Genomic DNA, 6801 nt, shown 5'->3' with positions numbered 1-6801 from the left:
AGACATATGTCTCGTTTGAGTGTCCATAAACTGAGACTGCAGGACCTGGAAATTAGCAATGGATTGGGCCATTTCTCGCCCTGTATCCAGCTGAGGAGGTGCAGCTTGTTGCTCGGATGACTGTTCCGCAGGGCCAGTTGCTTGTTCCTGGCGCGTAGACATCTACCATCTCTAAAGTGATGACTGTGTCTTCCTGTGTGTCGTCAGGAGGTGACATCTGCGCAGACTGGCGCTGGCCTTGCAGAGATGCTGAGGTTCCTGTGGTGAAATAACCAAGGTAAGTATATAGGAACTAACATGTTTGTCAAGTGCATTCTGGAAATTGGACAAAAAACATAACCTTTTACAACTACAAAATGGTTAACAATGTCTACCTTCCTGATTAGTTGTCAGGGTGTAGAATAAGAGATTTACTCAATAAGCAGAATATGTGACTCTACTGTAATATATGTTTATTACTCACCTGTGCTGATATCTGTAGGGATTTCCTCCTCCTTACACTGGGGATCACCCCTCACATACGTCTCTTCCTCTCCTTCTATCATTTCTACTTTAAAATCAGTCAAGACGACATCCTAAATAACCAACAAAACAATAACAATATCATCATCATCTTAATTTATTTGGTGCCATAGAATCCGCAGCACCACACAATCAACAAAAAATAAATATAACAAATACAGATAATTAAGGGACAAGAGAAACAATATAATCAGTAAAAATCAATGCAAGAGACAATAGAGAAAGCAACTACATAAGAAGACAACTAGAACAAAGGAAGCAATACAAAGAGGATAGGAGGTAGAGAGAGCCAAACTTGTGAGAGTTACATTAAGAGGATTATGGTAACTAAATATATCATATATTATAATATCTGATTTAATCATTTGATATGAAACAGAAGAATACTAATGTATAAGATCCACACAGCTCTTTTTCAGATAATATAATAAAGTCACTTTGGCATTTAGGTATTTGGCAAGACCCTAAAATGTCATATACCTGATACTTCTGTGGGATAATGGGATTTTGCTGTGTACAATCCTGTGAATAAAGAGGACGGAGATATCTCTGTGGGGTATTTCTGTTACTGGATCCATCTGTAGGAAACAGACACTGACTGATTACATTGTTTATATGTGATTCTCAGATGAGTATCTATGTGGCCCTCAAAACTATTCTCTCCTCTACAATAAATGAAAGTCTCCTCTTACCCAGTGATGTGAGACTCCGGTGATTCTCCATCCTCCTCGTACAGACCCTTGTGCCCTCCTAAATACTTCCACTCCTGCACAGAGAAATACACAGTGACATCCTGAGACCTTATAGGAATCTGACTACACAATGACACAGTCATCATCCAGACACATCCCCTGGTGTTACTGTATAATGCCCCATTCCCAGCAGTCACCTCTCCAGTCACCAGCTGAATGATCTTGTTGGTCAGTTCCAGGATCTTCTGGTCATTGTTTCTCCTATGTATCAGTGAGTGAGGTTCAGGCACCGTGATGGGGATCTGGGTCCTGCTCAATCCCCCTGTTAAGTGCGTATTGTCGCTAACCAATAACGATTGTCGAATCTCGATTTGTGTTTCCAACGCACAAAGATTTATTCTCTTAAAGTAGCAAAATATATTCAAGCGAAATAATAATAAGTACAGCCGTTACTTATCGCAGGCACTCTGGATCCAGTGTACAGTCATTCCATCCTGAAGTCTGGGGACAAGATGTCTAAACACTAGATGAGGAGCTGCTGCTTATATGCACCCAGAAATACAGTAAAACAATGCAGTTGGTATAGCTTGCTTCTATTGGTCCAGGTTTCAGTAATGTCCAAGGGGTTGTCAATCATTGGCTAGTTTAAGCTCAGGAATCCAAAGGGGGGGTCATCTCTCCAGGGGATGAGCTCTGATCTTCCCACCAAGATTACTCAGTCATAATAGTCCATAATTCCTTAACATTAATAACTTACGTATGCACTCTGCGATTCCTTCGCAGAGTGAACCGGACAGTCGCAAATGCGAAGGGGATAAGTATGATACCACACATGACTAGATTCCTTCAACGTGTACCCTATATTTTACTGATATGCATATAACTTATAATATTAAATATAAATACTACTATATTTCGACATAAATGACTATGTGTTGCAACTACCTTTAATGTGTACTATTTTACAAGTATGAGTGTTTGTGCGAATGTATGTAAAAGACTAAATACTGTTGTTGCCACGTGTTGCAGCTGCGTACGCCCTTCCACGCCGTAGCGTGCCCGTACGCATCTTTTCAGACAAAGACAACCAAGTTTGCTCGATTTTAATTGAAATGACTTTATCCAATATGCTGACTTCGACAAATGGGGAAAACAACGTATAGCGGGATGGTGCAAGGAGCACTGTCTAACTCTACCAAGCCTCCTCATATCTGCAGAAATCTTAATTCCATTAATCTTCAACAATTTTCCACCTCTCTCCAACATATTCTCTCCCCTATGTCTACATTCTCCTCCCCTGAAATGGCAGTACCTCATTTTCACCAAACCTTAGCAACAACCCTTGATCAAGTGGCTCCAGCGACACTACATACTGCACGTCGACTGCGATGTTAACCATGGCACACTACAGCAAGGCGAAATCGTCAAAACTTTCCCACAAAGCAGAACATCACTGGCGTAAATCTCACACCTCTAATGACTTCTTCACATATACTTCTGTCTACCTCTCCTATCGAAATGCTCTGGACACTGCAAAACAAGCATACTTCCAATCTCTTATCTATGCTCAGGCTTCTAACCCCAAACGCCTTTTCAATACATTTAAATCTCTTCTCAATCCTCCCACCCCGATCCCCACGTCTACTATCAGTGCCCAGGATCTTGCTTCCTACTTCAAGGACAAGATTGATAATATCAGACTAGAAATGGTATCCTCTTCCTCGACAAGCAATCAGCTCAATTCCTTCCCAATACCCTCTGACACCCTCTCTTCATTTGACCCCACAAATGAAGAGGAAATTTCTACTCTGTTCTTGTCTTCCTATTCTACCTCCTGTCCTCTTGATCATATTCCCTCGCAAATTGGTAGATCCCTGTCTCCTGTGCTCATTTCATCTCTAACTAAAATCTGTAATCTCTCGCTTTCTACTGGCATCTTTTCATCACTATACAAGCACGCAGTGATTACTCCTATTCTAAAAAAACAAGATTCCGACCCAAACTCTCTCTCAAATTACCATCCCATCTCTCAGCTGCCATGCCCCCCCAAGCTTCTAGAGAGACTTGCCTACACTCGCCTCACACGCTTCCTTTCCGCAAACAACCTGTTGGATCCTCTTCAGTCTGGCTTTCGTTCTCAACACTCCACAGAGACTGCGTTAACTAAGGTTGTCAATGATCTGATCACTGCTAAAACTAAACGCCATTACTCTCTAAAAATTCTCTTAGATCTCTCGGCTGCATTTGACACCGTTGACTACTCTCTTCTCATACAAACGCTGCAATCCCTAGGTCTTCAAGACACTGTTCTATCCTGGTTCTCATCATACCTTTCTAATCGCTCTTTCACTGTTAATTTCTCTGGAGCCACCTCTGCTCCGCTTCCTTTATCAGTTGGAGTACCGCAAGGCTCAGTGCTAGGTCCTCTGCTGTTCTATATATATATATATATATATATATACTGCTTCTCTTGGAAAGCTAATAAGTTCCTTTGAATTTCAGTATCATCTCTATGCGGATGATACCCAAATTTATCTATCCTGTCCTGATCTCTCGACATCTGTGTTGTCCCGTGTAACTGACTGTCTTTCTGCCATATCATCTTGGATGTCCTCTCGCCAACTCAAACTTAATCTTTCTAAAACAGAGTTAATAATATTCCCAACCACCAAGAGCATACCTGACATTTCTATCTCTGTTGATAACATGACCATATATCCCACCCCACAAGCTCGCTGCCTAGATGTAATCCTTGACTCACACCTATCGTTTGTTCCCCACATTGACTCTATATTTAAATCATGTTACATACATCTAAAGAACATTTCCAGAATTGACACATATCTCACGCAAGACACTGCAAAAACCTTAATTCACGCACTTATCTCCCGCATTGACTATTGCAATTCCCTCCTTACTGGTCTTCTCCAAAACAGACTCAAACCCCTACAATCTATTTTGAACGCTGCGGCAAGATTGATTTTCTTTGCAAATCGTTATTTCTCTGTTGAATCCCTCTGTATGTCTCTACCGAATCCAATATAAAATACTTTTACTAACCTACAAGGCCATCAACAAAGCTGCACCAACATACATCTCCTCTCTTGTCTCAAAATATCTCCCAACTCGGCAACTCTGTTCTGCACAAGATCTGCGTCTCTCATCCACCCTCATTACATCCTCCCATTCCCGGTTACAGGACTTTTTTCGGGCTGCACCCACTCTATGGAATTCTCTCCCTCGCACAATAAGACTCTCCTCTGGTCTACAAACTTTCAAGCATTCTTGGAAAACCCAACTCTTCATACAAGCTTATAATATTCCTCGACCACCCTCGTAACCTCACTACCTTACCCTATTACCACCCGTTACACAATTTCTCACAAGACAACTACCACCTGACCAACATTGTTGTGTGACAGGATCATTTTACATTTGCAGTCTGGCTGGGCCGAAATGCAAAATGTAGACTTAGCTTTAGCCTCATGTGTCAAACTCCCATTGTCCCATAGATTGTAAGCAGGGCCTTCTCACCTCTTTGTCTGTTTTACCCAGTTTGTTTATTAGTTTACTATGTTTGTCCCCAATTGTAAAGCGCTACGGAATATGTTGGTGGTATATAAATAAATGACGATGATGATGGATCACTCTATCCTTGTGTAAGAACTGTGTATGTATATGGAGGTGTTTATGGATGTGGATCTCATGATAGGTGGTGGGTGAGTCTAGTGTTTGGTCTGAGGAATAACCACTGGGGGCTTTGCAGCAGGACACAGTCAGACTGTAACAATGTGATCCTGGCTGTGTCTGCGGGGACTGATGGTGATGAAATGTATGGTGGGAAGGGAGGTGCTGGTGTCTAGGGGGAAATAATCTAAACGTCTATGTGGTATGTATAAGGGTTGGAAAGGGGATGGTAAGGTGGGGGAGGGGATAATGGCTGCAATAAAGGTTTGGAGGGGCCTGATGTGTACATCGCAGGAATATGGATTTAGGATGACGGGATGGGGTCCGTGTGGTTGGTGTAGGCAGGTGTGACTGTAGGTAATGGAATAGATGGACATTAAACAGGCGTAGAGAAAATGGGTGAAGGGAGGTGAGAATAGCAGGAGGGGACAGAGGTGAGAGGAAACTCTTATAGGGTGTATAGGGCTAGTCTCCAGCACTAGAGAAGCTATGTGTTTGTGGTGAGGGGTTGGATGGTTAGGAGATGATAGTAGAATGGGTGTGGAAGGAGGAGGGATGGGGGCTAGTCATGGTGTGTGAGCCCCTCTATGGCATATGGGATTGTAGCCTTCTGCTGTTTGAAGCACGGAGCACAATGAGGATTATGTAGCAGCTGATGTGAGAGCTCAGCCGCATGTATGAGGTCCTGATGGCCGGGAGGCTGCACATAAACATGGGGTAACTATATGTGGGTAAGTCCCGCTGTCTGATATATTATTATTATAGGGAGATATTACTTCTGCCTTGTGCACGGCCTGGATGTAGCTCTCCAGGTTCTAAGATGGCATCTGAGAGAGCATGTGGTGACACCCCCTGGCAGTGTAAGTTGTTGTCAGGGGCGGAGATAAATCTGTACGACCAATAGTGTGTGAAAGACTAAGGGAAAATGGCCGCAGTTGTCCCGCATTGAGGACAATACAGAAATAAAACCTTTTCATTTTACCCTACTGCTTAACTTGTTACCAGTCAGATGTAGGTTATGCTATTTATAAGACATACCTTATATTTCCCTGAAGAAATAAAGTACAGTATTTCTCCACCAACAGACATTCACTATCTGTACTACAAGAACTTGGCCCTACTAATAAATGGGACAAATGTTATATAATAACTACATACTATTCTCATTGTGTTTTCTCTAAATAATCTCTCAACTTGTCTAGTATGTAAAACATAACAGTGACATTCAGTGACGTATGTATCTAAAACGAAAACTATCTGTACTACAAAAAATATCAGCAGTCCTTGAGGACAGATGTTATACATTTATATTAAATATTTTTTTCAGACAATAAAATGGGGAGAGTAGTGAAGGGGGTACAGAAAGAACATATCGGGGTACGTTGGGGAGGGATGATACAAGAACATGTGCATTGTGTATGTGACAATATATTTCCAAAACACATGTGAAATATCAACACAACACCATCCAGACTGAACATACGTTACGCCTTTTCTCTAATGTAAGTAAATGGAAGGGAGGTGTAAAGTCAGGGGAGATGGAAGGTAAGGACAGGGGGGTGTCAGTAGGGGGGGAATAAATGTAGAGTAAGAGAAGACTAGCACAGAACTAAGAAGTGTCCATTGCTGCACCCACCACTGCTATGCAGAGGGGTCTCCAGTGACTGCAGCAATTGAAGGCTGGCCGGCTGCTGAACAGACTAAGGCTGAATAACATTAGGAGAAAGAGAAACTCTGGAATGCAGATTTCAAAATATTTAAGATTCGACTATTTATTATTTACTAAAACACTTATCCTCATAGCAAAATCATTTAAAAACCAAAAATAGTGATGTGTGTAACATGCAGTGAATTAGGGTGATTTAAATATTGTGCTTATATTGGTGTATCAAAAAAAAAT

This window comes from Mixophyes fleayi, chromosome 4, assembly GCF_038048845.1.
Source record: "Mixophyes fleayi isolate aMixFle1 chromosome 4, aMixFle1.hap1, whole genome shotgun sequence".
Classification (NCBI taxonomy): Eukaryota; Metazoa; Chordata; class Amphibia; order Anura; family Limnodynastidae; genus Mixophyes; species Mixophyes fleayi.
The sequence above is the reverse complement of the archived record's forward strand: the minus strand, read 5'-3'. Positions refer to the sequence as shown.